The sequence below is a fragment of the Heloderma suspectum genome, chromosome 2 (genome assembly GCF_057233095.1).
Source record: "Heloderma suspectum isolate Gila_16-S chromosome 2, 16-S_ref, whole genome shotgun sequence".
NCBI lineage: Eukaryota > Metazoa > Chordata > Lepidosauria > Squamata > Helodermatidae > Heloderma > Heloderma suspectum.
Window position 1 is genome coordinate 336,886,190 of NC_139459.1, and position 18,338 is coordinate 336,904,527.

General features: G+C 48.0%; 1 long non-coding RNA gene across 1 annotated transcript; it reads right to left on the reverse strand.

The window, feature by feature from the left end:
• Positions 1 to 2,724: 2,724 nt before the first annotated feature.
• On the reverse strand, positions 2,725 to 10,810 carry LOC146355082 (uncharacterized). The gene is made up of 3 exons (XR_014788587.1): positions 10,723 to 10,810; positions 7,408 to 7,462; positions 2,725 to 2,811 (listed from the first exon to the last, which is right to left on the reverse strand). It is a non-coding gene; the product is annotated as an uncharacterized LOC146355082 (long non-coding RNA).
• Between the last annotated feature and the right edge of the window lie 7,528 nt (positions 10,811 to 18,338).

The window sequence follows — 18,338 nt, forward strand, 5'->3', positions numbered from 1 at the left end:
GGCGGAACCCCTTCCTCGCTTCTACTGTACTCAGAAGAGGGGGAGGCTCACGCACGCGTTGCATGATTGGACCCTTCCTGCCCGACTTGCAGATGGCCTTACCCACTTTGTGGCTGGAAGCTCTTGCCGACTGCAGCGTCTGCAGACCTGGCCCTGGTGGTTTCCCCTCAGGAAATTAGCCTCTATCTTTAGAAGACAGAAGGGGTATGACGAAACCCAAAGGGGTTCTCCCAGCCCTGAGCTTCCACCACTGTTGTAGTCGTCCCACCCTAAGCCTGCTCCCTGAAGCACTGTGCTTCCTACCCAAACCCCAGTCTCCTCCAAAGGTCGAGATAGCTCCCCTTGATGGGTATGTTAATAACATGAACACTTGTCTTCCTAGAGCAGGCCGAATATCTATGTAGTACAACACTCTGTCTCCAAAAGAGACTAGTCAGATACTCTCTGCAAACTCACGAGACAGACAGCATAATGGAGATATCCATCCACCCATGTTATTCTGGTAAATAGAGGCTTTCTCCTCCTAAATATGGAGGTTCCATTCCTAGCTGCTCTTGTGAATAGCTACAGACAGACCTTTTTCTCCATTAATTGGTTTAAAGTTTTTTTTAAGCCAAACATGGTAGCAGCCATCATAACACCCCTTTGCATTTCCATGTTGATGATGGCAGCACATAAAGAAGCTGCACAGAACCCCATTTTCCAGGCTATTTATCAGATTGCAACCTGGTTGATTCTAAACAAATGAAAATATTTTTACTTGTTTTGTTGTATGCTTGCTAACCAGCTATTCTCTTTTACCTTGGCCTAAATAGTTAGCTGGTTTAGGAAACCCTATAGTCACAACCACTTTGCACAGTAGTCATAAGAACATAAGAAGAGCCGTGCTGTATCAGACCAAGGGTCCATCTAGTACAGCATTCTGTTCACACAGTGGCCAACCAGCTGTCGACCAGGAAACCCACAAGCAGGACACAAGTGCAATAGCACCCTCCTGCCCATGTTCCCCAGCAACTGGTGCACATAGGCGCACTGCCTCTGATACTGGAGGTAGCATATAGCCATCAAGACTAGGAGCCAGCCTTATCCTCCATGAATTCCTCCAATCCCCTTTTAAAGCCATCCAAATTGGTGGCCATCACTACATCTTGTGGTAGTGAACTCTATAGTTTAACTCTGTGCTGCGTAAAAGTACTTCCTTTTATCTGACCTGAAACTCCCACCAATCAGCTTCATGAGATGATGCTGGGTTCTAGTATTATGAGAGGGAGAAAAATGCCTCACTATCCATTTTCTCCACATCATGCATCATTTTGTACACATCTATCATGTCTCCCCTCACTCACCATTTTTTCCAAGCTAAACAATCCCAGATGTTGTAAAGTCACCTTTCCTTGTAGGGGAGTTGCTCTAGCCCCTTGATCATTTTAGTTGCCTTTGCTGCACTTTTCCCAAGTCTACAATATCCTTTCTGAGGTACAGTGACCAGAATTGTACACAGTATTCTAACTGTGGTCTCACCAAAGATTTGTATATAGGCAGTACCATATGGGCAGTTTTATTTTCAATTTCTTCTCTAGTTATACCTAACCTGGAATTGCTTTTTTCACTGGATCAACATTTTCACTGAGCTGTCCACCACAACCCCAAGATCTCTTTCTTGGTTAGTCACCGCTAGCTCATATCCCATCAGCATATATGTGAAGCTGGGATTTTTTGCCCCAACATGCATCATTTTACATTTGCTTATGTTGAACTGCATTTGCCATTTTGATGCCATTTATCCAGTTTGGAGAGATCCTTTTGGAGCTCTTCATAGTACCTTTTTGTTTTAATAATTTGGTATCAAGAGCAAACTTGGCCACCTCACTGCTCACTCCTAATTCCAGATCATTTATCAACAAGTTGAAAAGCACAGGTCCCAATACAGATCACTGTGGGACCTCACTGTTTACATTGCTCCATTGAGAGAATTTACCATTTATTCCTATGTTCTCCTTTCTATTCTTTAACCAGTTACTGATCCATAAGAGGAGCTCTCCTCTTATTCTGTGACCACTAAGTTTGCTCAGGACTCTTTGGGGAGGGCCTTTATCAAAGGCCTTTTGGAAATTTAAGCAAAGAATGTCTACCAGATCACCCCCATCCACATCATTATTGACACTCTCAGAGAACTCTAAAAGATTAGTGAGACATGACTTACCTGTGGGGAAGCCATGTTGTTTCTTTTTCAGCAGGGCTTGTCCTTCTATATGCCTACTAATTCTATCTTTAATAATGCTTTCAACCAATTTACCTGGAACAAATATTAAGCTAGTCAAGTCTATTGCTTGTCTTGTGCAGAATCTCATGGCATATACGGAGGATCTCAGCTATCATTTTTAAAAGAACAAGTTTCTAGCTCTCATTCTTATGGAGAACAGGATCGCACAGAAACCCCCCATTCCTTACTATAGCTCCCCAGCCTCTTCCTGCCCCCCAAGCTGGCCCCAAGTGAGAGAAGGGAATGAACAAAATCCAGGAGAGCAGGGCAGGAGAGCAGGGAACGAAATCCAAGTGCAGCTGGATTGTTAAGAGAAAAACAGCTGCTTTTGGGATTCCGTTGCCCACTATCACACCATCATGGAAGCTGGTTGGAAACCGAAGGTAGGGTGGTACTGAAGCCTGGCAAAAGAGGTGGGTTCCACGATGGAGAGAACCAAGTTGCACATTGTCAACCACACAATGGAGAGCTACGCACAGGGCAGAGTAAGATAATGAAGACCGTTCCAAGCGCAGTTATGGCTTCCACATTGCAGAGATGCTACAGTCCTGTAAGGAGAAAAAGTCCAGCCTGGGTCAATAAATAATTCTTCTGCAGCTTCCTCAGCAATAGGATGGACGCAACTCCCAAAGTCCCTCTGCGTTCAAGAGGCTGATGTGTACTGGCGATACCAGTGGAGGCTGGTGGCTCCAATGCCAGCGGGCCAGTGAATCCACTCTGGGTTTCAGAGATCTCTACACCAGCCTAAAATCCTGCATTTAAAATGGGGCTTTCTGCTTCTGTTTTAAATGCAGGATCACCACGCCTTCCTTTTTCACCTGCTTCCTTTCCCCCCGCTTCTTCCCCCCTCCTTCTCCCCGTATCTTAGTCTTCTATTGCCTTTCGTTGATCTCGCTCCTCTTCTTGCTGCTTTTCCTCTTTTCATAGAGGGAACTCAAGCAGAACACAGCGGGGTAATTTGATAGCTCATTATCTATGATTTATTTAAAAACGGAAGAAGGGGCATTTAGTGCAGGAGGCACCTTGGAGGATCACGGCGTCATGTAAAGAGCCCTCAAACTTCCGTGAGGGAGCAATCTCAATCGCAGGATAAAAGCGCCATGTGAAGAAAGCCTCAGTCACAATTAGTCAGAACTCTACAGGAGCTATCCAGGGTGTTTCAGTCAGAAAGAGTTCTGACTGAAACCTGGAGCAGATTCACCGCCCCACTGACATCAGAGCCACCAGCCTCCACTGCTTGATACCTAATGCTACCTGCCAGGTTGTACTTATTTGGCTGACCTTATTTGGTCTCCTGTATTTGTGTATAAATGTGACTCATGACTTCTTCTTTTATTATAAGTATGGACAGATGAACACCTTTAACTGGAAGAGACACCCTGATCCTGAACATCCTACATGGCAGCTAATTCCACTGAAAATGGAATCCAAGCTAGCACAGCTTAAACTGTGGTGTCATGGTTAGAGTGTTGGACTAAGGGGACCTGGGTTCAAATCCTCCCCCACCCGGGCATGAAGCTTGCTGGGGGAACCTGAACTAGTTATAATCTCTCAGCCTAACCTACCTCACAGGGTTGTTGAGAGGATAAAATTGGGGAGAAGGAGGATGTATGCTGCCTTGAGTTCCTTGAAGGAAATGCAGGATATTAATGTACTAAATAAGATAAAGGCTAATAAGGGAGTCTCAGGGATATTTAAGAAAAATACTACTAAAGCAGGCTTAGGAAGAGCTGATCATTTGTAATGGATAAGGGTGGCATCCAGGCAATTAAGTAAGAAAAATTCATAAAAGCTGCCTCTTCTTTTCTTTTTGTACCACAAAAGGCTAACACATGCATCATGTGTGGATACATTCAGCCCTAGGACTGGAGAGCAGGAGGGAAGTACCCTCTGGCTTCTGCCATCAGCCAGGGGAACTACAGCGGTTGGGAGATTGCACCCCCTCCTTCCAGGAATAACCTCAAGCCAAAGGGGAGACCACCGTAGCCCATCCATCGGCCAGAAAAGGAGCAGCTGCAGGGAGCTCACTTCCCCCTTCCTTACAGAAAGAACACTCAGTTCTGAGCGCCTGTAGCCCTTGAACTACAGAAGGAAGGGGAAAGAACGCTCTGGCCCCATCCTTCAGCCCAGTAGCCACCAACTGCTATTCAAGCAAATACACCAGCAAGGGAAGATCAGCCTGGCCCAAAGTGCCTTTAACTGCCCGCTTAAGCTCACCACCTTGTTCTGGCCTTGGAAATCCAATCTCCCTTCTCTGCTTTTCCCCTCCCCTCCCCTCATGTGTCCTGTCATTTTAGTGTGTGAGATTGATGGCAGGACCTGTCTCACTCTTTTGTATTGATGTGAGCTGCTTTGAGAGAAATAATTGTCTGAAATGTGGGATAAAAGCGCAGGGAATAAATAAACAGGCTAGTTATTTATTTTTTTTAAAAAAAGAAAGCAGGCCAGTAATTTTTGTGGACTTGTTTTCAGGGTCGTACTATTTATTTCATTTCTATACCGCCCAGTAGCCGAAGCTCTCTGGGTGGTACCACGGGGAAGGCTGTGTGACTGTGTCACCCTGTCACAGGAGCACTAAACAGGGTGCATGTTTGTGTGTGTGTATAATGGGGGAAGTACTTCTTATAAGGCAGCCTTCCCCAACCTGGTGCCATGCTGGCTGGAAACTATGGGGAGTTGCAGTCCAACACATCTGGAAGGCTGTCTTATAAGGTGTACCAACTAGCCTGGAGGTTTGGCACTATGCTCGCTGTCTTTTATGAAGCTCTCGTGCCATCCGTGCTGCTCCTGCTAGTCGATTTGGGCTGAGAACAGAACAGCAGCCCTGCTGGGTCAGAACAAAGGCCTACCTACTCCAACACCCTGTTCCCACAGTGGCCCTCCAGACACCTCCAAGCAGGGTGTGAAGGCCATGGCCCTCGCCTGATGTTGCTCCACAATAACAGGTATTCAGTGACGGACTGCCCCCAACCCTGGAGGCTCCATGTGGACATCACCACTAATAGACACTGATAGATCTATGCCATGGATTTACCAAAAGCCAGTGGAGACTGGTAGCTTCAATGTCAGTGGGACAGTGAATCCGCTCTTTGATGAGCTTCCACCAGGCTTTAAAAACCTGGCTGTTCAGGTGGGCATTTGGGGGGGGGGGTAGGGTTTTTTAGAGCAGTGTTTTGTTATTTTTTCGTTGTTCAGTTCATTATGTAAATTTGTTAATATTGTATGCCGCCTAGAGTGGCTGGGTAGCTGGCCAGATGGGTGGCTAATAAATCAAATACATAAAATAAATAGGTTTCAGTCAGAACTCTGAAGCAGCTATCCAATTCTGACTGGTTCTGACTGAAACCCAGAGCAGACTCATCACCCCACTGGCATCGGAGCCACCAGCCTCCACTGCCAACCCCCCTTTTTAAACCATCTGATCCAACCAGCCTTCACTGCAGTGGGTGGATGAGATTTCCATACACTCATTCACAGCGTAGTATAAAGACATACTTCCTCCTATCAGGGATCAGTGTAGGAATCAGCACAATGCTCATGTGGACTGCAAGTGTCAGACACACAGAAACATTTGTGTCCGGAAGGGCACGGGGAACACCTTTCCACCTACAACTTACGTTGTTTGTGAATGTTGCCAGTGCAACACAGAACAACAAAAGGGAGCCCTTTGTGAATTAAATCAACATGCCAATAAAGCTGGGATGGTCACTGGAGATATAGGAGGGGTAGAAAAATGCAAAAACCTATTTCAACATCGCTTGTGCCAAGAGCTTGGCTAGTAACTCTGCCTGGCAAACAAGAGTTGTTTCCCCTTCACCATGCCCCACCCTTCCCACTGAGGCCTCTTTGCAGGCGCCTGCATCTCTCTCCACCCAGTCCCCCCCTTCTAGGCCCTTTGGTGCACACCCTGGGCAAAGGGGGGGGGCTATGTTCTGTGCCCTCCTTGGTCCTTTCTCCTGGCCAGTTGCCACCCAACTGCTGCAGTCATTATGCCCCAGGGGTGCAGCCAGGCTGAAAGCACAGCCAGGAGGATTTACCAGGGTCAAATTTCAAACCCTTTATTGTTACTCAACTTCCCTGTAACCCTCCCTCCTGCAGAGCAGATGTAGGCATTGTATTGTTAGCCAGGAAATAAGAGAAGGTGAAACGGGGAGGGGGAGAGACTCTCACAGGAAAGCGGGTGGGGATGGGGGAAGGACCTTCAGGCATGAGGGACATGTACATTAAAAAAAAAAAAACCACCCTGATCTTGTAGGACAAGTAATACGTAAGGGGTGGGGGAACAACACCTGCTCCAGTAAAAAACATTGTACAAAAACGTTTAAAAAAATAAAGCTTACCCATTAAAATAATCTCCAGAATTAATTGCCCCTCTGTCATTTAGTCTTTTAGAGAGAGCACTACACAACACACCCAGTAGCTGTACCTCTGCACTATAGCCTGCCCAGTCTTTGGAGACAGATATTAAGAATGAGTGTTTCCCCTCCACCACATCCAGTTAGATTGTACCTGCTCTACACAGTTGTCCCAAGGCCTCAGTTGTCCCAAGGCCTCATCTCCACGCTCACTGAATATAGCACATATTCAATGCTATACCCAATCCAAACATCTAAGGGTGCAATCCTGTGGAGGTTTAGACAGGAAAAAGTCCAACAACTTCCAACATTCCACAGCCAGCAAGCTGGGAGTTGTAGGAGTATTTTCTATCTAAATATGCTTAGGGTTGAGCCCTAAAAGTGGAAAACAACATGTTATGGTGGCAAAAACGTTCCCCAAATATGCATTTGCCATTTAGCAGTAATGTAAGGGTGGAGCTGAATTTCCAAAGCAAATCACCCTTTCCTTTTCCAGCTGATTCTCTCCTACAACCTTTCTCCACATCCCCAGGCCTTTTTCCCAGCCCCAGAGCTTGCTATGGTGGTGGTGGTAAGTGGTGGGGGCAGGGGAGACAGCTATGGGCTGGGGAAAGAGAATGGCAGGGGGGAAATCCCCCTTCCTGCTTCTCCCCTGCAAGTGTTCCTTGCCCTGCACCCAAATCTTCCCAAGACAAAGAAGCAGAAATATTGTTCATTTCCCTATCTTAGTTGCAAATGTAATGGAAATGTTTAAACTGCCGTTTCTCTTAGTGCAGAGGCGAGAACAACCTTGTCCAAACGGGTGTCCTCCAGATCTGGGAGTTGTAGTCCAAGTCCAACATACCTGGAGAGCAACAGGTTGGGGAGAAGGGAAGAATAACGAACCAGTAAATAATGCTGCAGTCAAGCCATTGGCTGCTTAGTTCCAATCAATATGCAAAATTCACACATCCCCAACAAAACCTTTCAGGCCACAATGCTCCAGGAACAGTAGATGCCACAACTGACCGAATTCCCCTTCTATGCAACCCTTAAAGGCACAGCAGCTCTCTCAGGGCCTAGACCTAGCAACCGTGTGCCCCCTAGCCCATAATGCAGGTACCCTTTCAACTTCCCTTGCCTGCTTACTTCCTTGCCTATTAGACCCTCAGAAAAAGGTATAGACAGTGGAAGTTGGTGGCTCCGATGTCAGTGGGGCGGCAAATCCGCTCTGGGTTTCTGTCAAAACCAGTCAGAACTCTAAAGGAGCTATCCAAGGTGCTTTTGGATAGCTCCTTTAGAGTTCTGACTGAAACCCAGAGCAGATTCACCACCCCGGTGATATAGGAGCCACCAGCTTCCACTGGGTACAACAGCTTGGTAAAAACAATTGCTCACAGCCTGAGCCAATCTACATTACAACTTTAAACTGGTTTCAAACTGGTTTATCTAAAGGAATCCTGCAGTTTCATGAGGGTACTGAGAATTCTTTGCTAGAGACCCCTGTCCCCTGCCCAAGCGGCCCCTCTTCCTAGAGCTACAATTCCCAGAATTCCTGTATTTGGTAGCCATAATCACTAAAAACAGGTTTGAAACCAGTTTAAAGTTGTAATGTAGATTGCCCCAGGTACTCCCTTCCATTTTGAACTGGAGTCATTACCATTCCCCTTCCCAGCCAGTGAGTTTGACATGTGCTCTAAAGCAAGGATGGGTAGAAGGTAGATCTCCAGATGCCCCTGCCAGCATGGCCGATGGTCCAGAATGCTAGGAGTTGGTTCAAAACATCTGGAGATGTACTTTCTGCCCACCCCTCCTCTACAGTACCCCCTGCTGGTAGAATATGAGGTAGGGGGGAGCTTCCTACACAGCCAGCCCACACTCTTGCGTGCAAGGAAGACTGTATAAGTCTTGTGTCTGCCTGTTCTAAGGCAAAGGCACAGGCCAATCAGTTTTTGCACAGCACCTTCGCAGCAGGAGCTCAGCGGAGCTGCATGACTTGCATTACATTTGGGTGCCGTCCCTATGTTGGTCCCTGCATGCTTTTAGAACAGTTGTTGTTATGGGGTTGTCTCAAAGCGCACCCTTTCTGATTTAAGAGGTGTAGCCCACACCGCAACCCTTCTTTCTGCTTCCTATTGCATCAGAACTGTGACTTCCGTTGGGCGCTGAGGCAGCCCAGTCCTAAGAACACAAAGGCTGCTCTGAACTATGCACAATTATTTGGGAGTAAGCCCCACTGGACACCATGGGGCTTGCTTCTAAGTAAATATGCACAGGATTGGGCATATTTACTTAGCAATCAAAGAACTGGGAAGTCAAAGAACTCGGAAGGTAATCCAGTTGTACCCACCCACAAGCAGAACCTTCCACTTGCTAGAATTTCCATCTCAGACAGTGTCCCCACCCCACAGAACCTCCAACTGCTCTTTAAACTCTCCCGAAGTTCAGAGGGGTATGTGTGCACATAGAAGTTTTAAAAAGAGAAAGAAAGATTAAAAGACATATGTCAGCAGAAGGCACACACACATTTCCCCCACCAATTCCCTCTTTTTTAAAAAAGCTTTTTGTGCCAGATCTCTCCAAGCTGCTGTTTGAACCCCTGGGAGAAACTGGCACATGTCCCTCTGGGGCACAACCCACGATGCCAATTTGTAGCCATTGTTCTTAACCCCACAGCCTCACCCCATTTTGATTTTTTTTTTTAACAACTTTAAACTAGTCAGATTTAAAAAAAAAATCTGCCTAAATCTGAAGTCTTGGTTCTGCCACTGAATTCTGATTCAAAGAGTCACACTCAGCCTGCAATCCAAAGGAGAGGTGTATCAATTTGGGGTTTGCATCAGCCCTGGGTTGGGTTGCCACTTTTCCTACTAGATTTCACTCTGGTGTAGGGGAGGCTAGATGCAAAAGAGGACGGGGCTCCTGCACCTTTAAAAGTGGTGTAGAAGAGGGAAGTTCAGCAGACGTAACTTGTCCTGAGAGCTAGGGTTGCTGAAATTCCCTCTTCTACACTATTATTAAAGGTGCAGGAGCCCTGTCCTCTTTTGCATCTGGCCACCCTACTCTGGTGTCTCAAACAGCAGCCTGACAACACAGAAATTATTTAACTGGTGAAGGTTTCCCACTGTTCTCTCTCCATGCCAGAGAATGTTTCTTATGCTAAACATCTGTGTGTCCACCTACTGTTCAATGCACCAGATCAGGGCCAGTTACAAGATGGACAGCCCATGAGTCCTGGCTGGGTTGGAAAACAGCAAGAAGGAAGAACTCTGCAATATTTAAAATCCAGGTTCTCCAGCAGGGAGCACTAAGAATAACTGGGCAGAGGCACCCATCTCTTTGTGGAAGCCCCAGCTAATCCAATGGGGGTTTTCCAAGCAGTGAAAATGAGAGTAGGTGCACTATAAAACTGGGAACCAAGTGAGGAGGTATAATGCAGTTCCTGAAAGATCTGTGCCTGTAACACTTGTGCAACAAATTCTACAGGTGAAGCTAAACAAACAAAACTACTAGCAGCAGTTTTTTCTGACATGGAAATGCAGGAATGGGGAAAAGTTTTATCTGTTGATTTCTGGCTGCTATGCAGCTGTCAAATGCCACAGAAGTTCTGTGCATAAAAAAAGATACCTGTAAGTTTTCCCTAATGGGGCAAGCAGCAGCTTTGGCAGGGAGGTAATTTATATCTGGAAACCTGCACAGGAGGAAAGGGTTAACCTTCCCTTCCCCAAAGTCCTGATCTAAATCCTCCCCAAATATGCTTTTTTTTTAAGGGGGGGGGGAGATCTCATCAATATTTCATAAAGTTTGGTCATCTGTTCTGATTATTATGAAAAGTGAACAGAGTGGGGTGGGAGGAAAGTGGGCAGAAGAGAGGGCTTTTGAAAGAGTTTATACCTTTTGTTCCTGGAAGAATTTACAGACCTGGACCAGCAAATTTTTGTTAATTTTCACTGCAATCCTATGCACACTTACTTGGGAGTAAGCCCCACTGAATACAGTATATTTACTTTTGAGTAAGCATGCATAGGAGTGCACTGTTAAGATATCTAGAACACCTTGAGCCATAGGAGATGTAATTACACTTTGGGGAAATATTTCCATACGTTATTACATTAATTTTCTCACCAAACCCACGGCTGTTGTTTCCATTTTACAGATGGGTAACAGAGGTTGAACGGTGGTTGATTGCCCAAGTTCACCCAGCAAGTCTCTGGCAGAGCTGGGATTCGAACGGAGATCTCCTGGCTTCAAGTGAAGAACTGAATCCTGCTGCTCTCTCCCATCCTGCCATGATGCTGGAATAGGGAGGAGGGCAGTATTTTGTGGCCTAGAGGAGTTAATGGGGCTTGAAGGAAACTGTACCCACTTCCTAGCTTCCCTTGTGACCATGCCCAAACGCAGTGACAAGGGGAAGCCTCTACCTGTTGAATTTTTGCCTGTTGCAACTGTAAAAAGCACAGGGGACCCAGTGGGGAAAAAAGGAGCAGGGGAGACAACTCTGAGGGAGGGGAGGGGTACATACCCTTATGAAGATCCTTGGTTCCTGCGCTTTTGCTTTCCACTAGGCTTGTTCTCTTCCTCTGTGTGCTGCTTCCTTAACAGAGGCCACACCCTGGCTGTGGGGCTCACGACAACGCTCCGCTCCCCACCCCACCCCACTCAGCCAGCCACATCTCCATTACCTGTGTGTATTCTGGCCTGATACATTCTTCTGCTGCTCTAGGAAGTACTGTGTAGAAATCCTCCAGGTGGAGTTCACACCTATAGTCTGTGTCTGTCTGTCTCCCTCCCCACACACCTACCTATGCAGAAGTAGGTGTGATGGTCCTGCCCTCCTGGTGTGCCATCCCCAGACGTCACCCGCCAATCTCTCACCTGCCAGTCTCCGGAAGGGGGCAGCTGGAGGCCCAGTGTCCTCACTTGGCCCCACAAGGGCAGCATCAAGATGTCAAAAGTCCTGGCTGCTGATTCATCAGCCCTGTTGTGGATCCAGGCCACGACACAGTAGCCAGGCACACGAGAGGGGGCTGGCCCGCTCCAGGGGCAGGTTGAGGCAGGGACAAGCGATGTGCACGCTGCCAGCTCTGCGATCTTGCCAGCCCGTGCCCTGCCCTGCCCACCCCCCTCTGCCACTCCTCTCTCGGGCTATTTTATGCTGAGAGGACCAACGAATTTCCTCCTTCCTTCCCCTCCCGGGAAGGCCACCTCGGCCAATCGGGGCTCGGGGCAGCCTGGAATCCCCCCTCCTCCTCTCCACCCCAGCTAACTTCTCCTTTTCTCGCAGCAGTTGTTGCTGCCGCAGCCGCCAAGGCAGTTTCGCTTTTGCTATTACTCCGGCCAAATCCCTCCCAGGCTGGGCCCGGCACTCGCCCAACAAGCGCGGGCTCTTGACTCCGATTGCAGGCTCGCCAAGCCCCCGCCCCGCTCCACTCCGGCGCTTTCTCCACCTGGTTCAGCTTCCTCACAAGGGGTGCCGTTCTGGCTCAGGTGCTGGTTTCTTATTCAAACCCAGCAGGAGTTTGGAGGACTCTGGAAGGTCAGAGCAGAGGATCGCGCCTCACCTCAGCCTCTTAGGCTGCAGTCCTATATATAGCCCGCTTACCTGGGACTAAGCCCCACTGAACTCAGTAGGAGTGACTTCCGAGTAGACATGCAAAGGCTTACATTGTTAGCCACTGGACTACATGAGCTCACTGGCTTTCCCATTCCGCAAATGAAAGGCAGACAGCACATGGGCCCGGGACGGAACACGCCCGCCCTATGAAGCCCAAGCAGCATCCGTTCGGCTTGCCCTACCATCCCAACCTTTCACCATCTAGGGAGGCTTCCGGAGTGAGGGGAGGCTCCTAGCACTACCAGGCAAAAGACACTGTGCGGCGCGTCTGTCTTTCCCTCCTTAACGGATTTTCCACGCTAGACAAAAAGACTTCAAAAGCAGTGGAAAAACTCAGGCAGGTTACTAATGGAAAGATGTGGACCCCCTGGAAAATTCAGTGAATGCGGCGCGGTGATTGCAAAATGTAAAAACATTGTCTGGAACTGAAGAGACTTACAAAAGCCACCGCAGAACCTGCTTAGCACTTAGGTGGCATCTGATCCAGTGCTATGAATCTTTCTTATGATGAACTTTGAAGAGTCCTGTTTCAACATGTCAGACTATCGACTCGACATATGAAGCCCACTTCCAGAAGACACGAATCTTTGTTCAGCCCAAATCGGGCCTGGAATTGAGGCTGAGCTTTAGGCTGAATGGAGACTACTTGCCTGGCGTTAGGTTAGAACACCTTGTGATGGCCCCAGCTTTTGCCCAGATCCTTGTTTAGTTCAGTTTCTTATTCCTTTGCCACCTTTGGGTTGCCATATGATCCTTATTTCAAACAATGGGTTCCTTAGTCCACAAGCTCTTGTTCCAGGTTTCAGACATCACAGCTGCAGAGAATCATAGTAGGCACAATAAAGGAAATCTCCTCCTCCCCCCCCCCTACACACACACACACACACACACACACTCCCTGCTCCATGCTGAATACAGTATAATAGACCCCAAATAAATTCACTGGGAGGAGGGGAGCTTTGCTTAATTGCAGCTCTTCGCTTTAGGGGCGGTGGTGGTTCAGCAACAAAGGGGTGTGTGAGAGGGCAAGAGAACGAAGAGGCGGAGACGAGAGGCGCCAAAGTGACTTCAGCATCCCCGACCAGCCCAGATGGCTTCAAATGATGCCAACTGGGGAACAGAAGGGCTCTGCGTGCTTCCCACCCTATTAACGCAAACAGGCAGGGAACCCAAGCCCCTCTCCAAGCAGCTTAGTGGGGTTGGGTTTCAGCTGTGGCTTGGATCCAGCATGCAGGCGTGCAGCAGGCCCAACTCTCGCCTGAGCAGAGGTCTTTTGAGCCTCCTAGAGTAGGGGTGGGGAACGTGTGGCCCTCCAGATGTTGTGGGACTGCAACTTACCACTGGCTATGCTGGCTAGGGCTGATGGGTGTTGCAGTCCAACAACAACTGAATGGCTTCACATTCCCCATCCCTGCCGTAAAAGACTCCCCATCATTTCAGTTCCCAATTCCCAACCCAGGGCAGCATGGAAAGAGAATGGCATCTATGTTCAAATCTAAAAACAGATTAAAATGGCTGGCCAATAAAAGAGGATTAACCTGGTGTTGAAAACATCGGGAGAGTCTCTTGGGGAACAGAATTCCACAAGCAGGGTGCCACCACCAAAAAGACACTTTCTTTGTTTGCCATCTGCCTCACTTCTGCAGGCAGGGCCACCCAGAGAAGGGCTGAGAAGATTATTCGGTTCATATGGGAGAAGGCACTCCTTTAGATAACAAGATCCTAAGCCACATAGGGCTTTAAATGTTAAAAGCCAGCACTTCCAATTGTGCTCAGATCTTACTGAGTTTGTGTTGTAGTGCTGCACAGCACACCTGGAAAGCACAAGTGTTAAAAACACCACTCTGCAAAGCACTGCTCTTTAACCTGCTTGCCCTATGCTTCCTCCTGGCACATGACACCTGGGGAGAGGATTGTGGCTGGCTCAGGAGCCAGCATTACACACACAAATGCTGCAAGATGGGGAACACAGCTCATTAATCAAACGAAGTGGCACGGGGCCACGCTATTCTACTGATCCACCTATGGAACCCAGAGTGCGCATGAGCACAAGTGGGGAAGTGGTAATGTGAACTAGTGATGAAAAAGCACTGTATCCAGATCTGAAAGCCATCTTTCAAGAAGGACACTAACAAACTAGAGCACATCCAGAGGAGGGTGACATAGGAACATAGGAAGTTGCCTTATATTGAGTCAGACCATTGGCTCATCTAGCCCAGTGTTGTCGACACTGACTGGCAGCAGCAGCTCTCCACAGTTTCAGGCAGGATTCTTCCCCAGGCCTACCTGGAGATACCAGGAATTGAACTTAGGACCTTCTCTACACAAAGCAGCTGCTCTACCACTGAGCTACAGCCCTTCAAGAATGGTGAGGGATCTGGAAACCAAATCCTATGAGGAATAGTTGAAAGATCCAGGTACATATAGCCTGGAGAAAATAAGATTATTAAGTGGAGACCCACTTAAGGTTTACCACAAGACATAGTGATGGCCACCAATTTGGATGGCTTTAAAAGGGGGTTAGACAAATTCCTGGAGGAAAAGGCTATCAATGGCTACTAGTCCTGATGGTTATGTGCTGCCTCCTGTATCAAAGGCAGTATGCCTCACCAGTAACTGAGGAACATGGGCAGGAGGGTGCTGTTGCACTCATGCCCTGCTTGTGGGTTCCTGGTTGACAGCAGGTTGGCCACTGGGTGAACAAAATGCTGGACAAGATGGACCCTTGGTCTGATCTAGCACGGCTCTTCTTCTGTTCTTAAGAGACATGGTAGCTATCTTCAAATGTATGAAAGGCTGTCATATATAAGGTGGAGTGAACTTGTTCTCTGTGGCTCCAGAGGGCAGGATTTGAATGAATGGGTGGAAATTGCAAGGAAGCAGATTTCGAGAAACTTCTGTTTCAGTAAGCACCTGTTCAACAGTGGAGCAAACGGCCTCGAGAGGTGGTGTGTCTCCATCACTGGAGATATTTAAGCAGAGAATATCACTCCTAGAGGGCCACCTGTCAGGGATGTTGTCATTGCAAACTCCTGCACTGAGTAGGAGGCTGGACTAAATGACCTCCAAGATCTCTTCCGACTCTAAAATTCTATGATTCATAGGCAACAAGGGTGATAATCAGAAACTGATCCTGATCTATTTGAGGTGAGAAGTTCTGAAACAGCTTTTCTGGAATGGCTGTGGAAGCAAAGGGACCCTGCTGGATTCAGAACTACCTTGGAACCACTTCTGAAGCAACGCAAGCACTGAGGCTGTTGCTTCCATCCCCCCATAACACAGCTGTACCTGATACCTTTTGGCTGTGCATCTTTTGACGAATGGCTAGGCCCCTGTAGGCGCACGCAGTCAGTTCTTCCCTGAGAACGGCTTGTGCCTTTGCAATGGTGAGGCTGCCCATCTGCTGCTGGATGGGGTGGGGCCTCTGTCTGCGTCTTGCCCTGTTTCCAATTAACAGGCAGGTGCTGCTGCTGCTTCTGGAAATACCCCAATGTCCCCAAGGACCGGTGTTTTCCAGCCATTCTGGCTCAGATTTGGGGGAGGGGGGAGAGAATGTGGAGCAGGTGTCAAAGGGTATTGGGAGGGGAGGGAGCTGCTACATATCAGCGCAGGAGGAGAGGGCACGCAATCCAAGCCTTTGGCCTGCCTGCAGACAAGAGCTGAGCACCGCAAGAGAGCCAATCCCTCCTTAGTGCAGGTCTAAATCAGCCTTCCACCAGCTCAGCGCTCTCCAGATGTGTTGGACTACAAGTCCCAGCATCCCCAGCTGGCTGGGATGCTGGGAGTTGTAGCCCAACACATCTGGAGGGTGCCAGGTTGGGGAAGGCTGGTTTAAAACTTTTCCTAGCTTCTTCCTTTCCTGACTACAAAGCCCCTCTCTATCTGATGTCCTGCTTGCGGGAAAGTTCCTAGCATCTTACAATCAATACAAGGGATAAGCAACAAGGGTCAACTCCAGCCCATCTTGCCCCCGCCGCAACCCCAAAGATGCCCCCTCCTTGCCCCTAACACACTTCTATGCACGTCAACCACTTTATCTTAAGCTAAGATACAGACCTGAAAACAGAAGTAAAGGTAAGGCTGTTTCCACACTAGACGGCTCTAGTCCTGATGGGGCAGCATTGCTTTTCTGTCATTTCCTGGATACTGAATCGCAGTGGAGTTCCAACGAGTACTTAATATAATGCGATATTATCCTGGAATTTCATTCTCCAAGCCCAAGATCCTCCTGTAGCAGCCTTCTCCAACCTGGAGTCCTCCAGATGTGTCAGGCTATGACTCCCATCATCCCCAGCCAGCTTGACCATTCCTAAACTGGCTGTGGATGATGTAAGTTGAAGTTCCTATCATCCCCTTCTGGAAGGCACCAGGTTGGGGGAGATTGTTTTATAATGTTTAGACACAAATAAGTTCAGCAACAGTACTTTCTGAAGTTAAATTAAAACCTTGTCCATTTTATTTCTTCCTCTTTATCATGGCTGGGCGATTACTGAGAAATAGCTTCTAAATTGCCCACAGGAGGAGTTGCCCATTTTCTACTGGTTGCCTCTCAATTTTCCCATTTTTTTGAAAAATAGTGAAATGGCACTACAAAAAGGAGGTAAAATAAATAATGAACTTCCCTACCCTGAACTGAACTGACAATTAAAAGAGCTTATTTAAGGGGCTACTAGCAGGCTATTCATCACTAATTCCCAGCCACAATCTACAGGAAGCAATAAAATGGCAAGACTTGCAAACAGGCAACTTTCACCTAAAGGCACAGAAGTCCTGAAAGGCTAAATAGTGGCTTGCCTGTCCAAACTGGCCAGACTAGTGCTGCAGTGGCATTTTATTGCAAAAATAAAATCTTTCCATCATTTATCTGATCTAAATTGTCCACTCCAATGGTGTCAGACCCAATGGTCTGACTCCAGTTCACCCATAACAACAGCCCATTGGGTTGTTTGAACCATGGATTGTCAGGACTGAGGGGCAGAGAGTGAGTGCGCTGCTTCTCACGCATTCGTTGCTCCTGCTTTCAATTAACAACCAAGGAATGCCCTGCCATGTCCAAACCTAGAAATGTTGGCTTGTTTAGGGGTTAACTAAAAGCAGCAGCGAAGAGCATGCGAGCAGCAGCTCACTCCTAGATTTTATTTATTTATTTATGTTATTGGTCACCCAGCCACTCTGGGTGATGTACAACAATAAAACAGTTAAAACAATAAAATTCTACATTAAAAACATCATATTTCTAAAAAATACCCTAACCCATCCCAAATGTCTGCCTGAACAACCATGTTTTTAATGCATGGCGGAAGCTAATTAAAGAGGGGGCATGGCGGAGTTCCCTAGGGAGGGGGTTCCACAGAGTGGGGGCCACCACAGAGAAGGCCCTCTCCCTCGTCCTCGTCCTCACCAGTCTAGCTGTCCTGGCTGATGTGACGGAGAGAAGGCCATCCAAAGCTGATCTTGTTAAGCGGCCTGTCTGGTGTTGCTGGAGGCGCTCCTTGAGATAGGCTGGGCCCGAACCATAAACAGTTTTAAAGGTCAAAACCAACACCTTGAATTTGGTAACCAGTGCAATTCCTTCAGCACTGGAGTGATGTGATCTCGCCAGCGGCTGCCTTTAATCAGGCGAGCTGCCGCGTTCTGTACCAGCTGCAGCTTCCAAACTGTCTTCAAGGGTAACCCCACGTAGAGCACATTACAGTTGTCTAAATGAGAGGAGACCAGGGCATGTACTACCGATGGGAGCAGATGGTCGGGAAGGTAGGGGCGCAGCCGCCATATCAGATGGAGTTGGTACAGCGCTGTCCGGCTCACAGCTGACACCTAAGCCTCCATGGACAGCTGGGAGTCTAAAATGACCCTCAGGCTGCAGACTTGGTCTTTCAAGGGTAGCTGTACCCCATTCAACACCAGGTCAACATCCCCCAACCTCCTGTCTCCCACCAAAAGTAGCTTGGTCTTGTCAAGGTTCAGCTTCAGCTTATTCCTTCCCATCCAGCCACTCACCATCTCCAGACATTTGGACAGGGATTCTACGGCCAACCTTGGTGAAGATTTGAATGAGAGGTAGAGCTGCGTGTCATACGCATATTGATGATACCGCGCTCCAAACCTCCTGATTATAGCCCCCAGC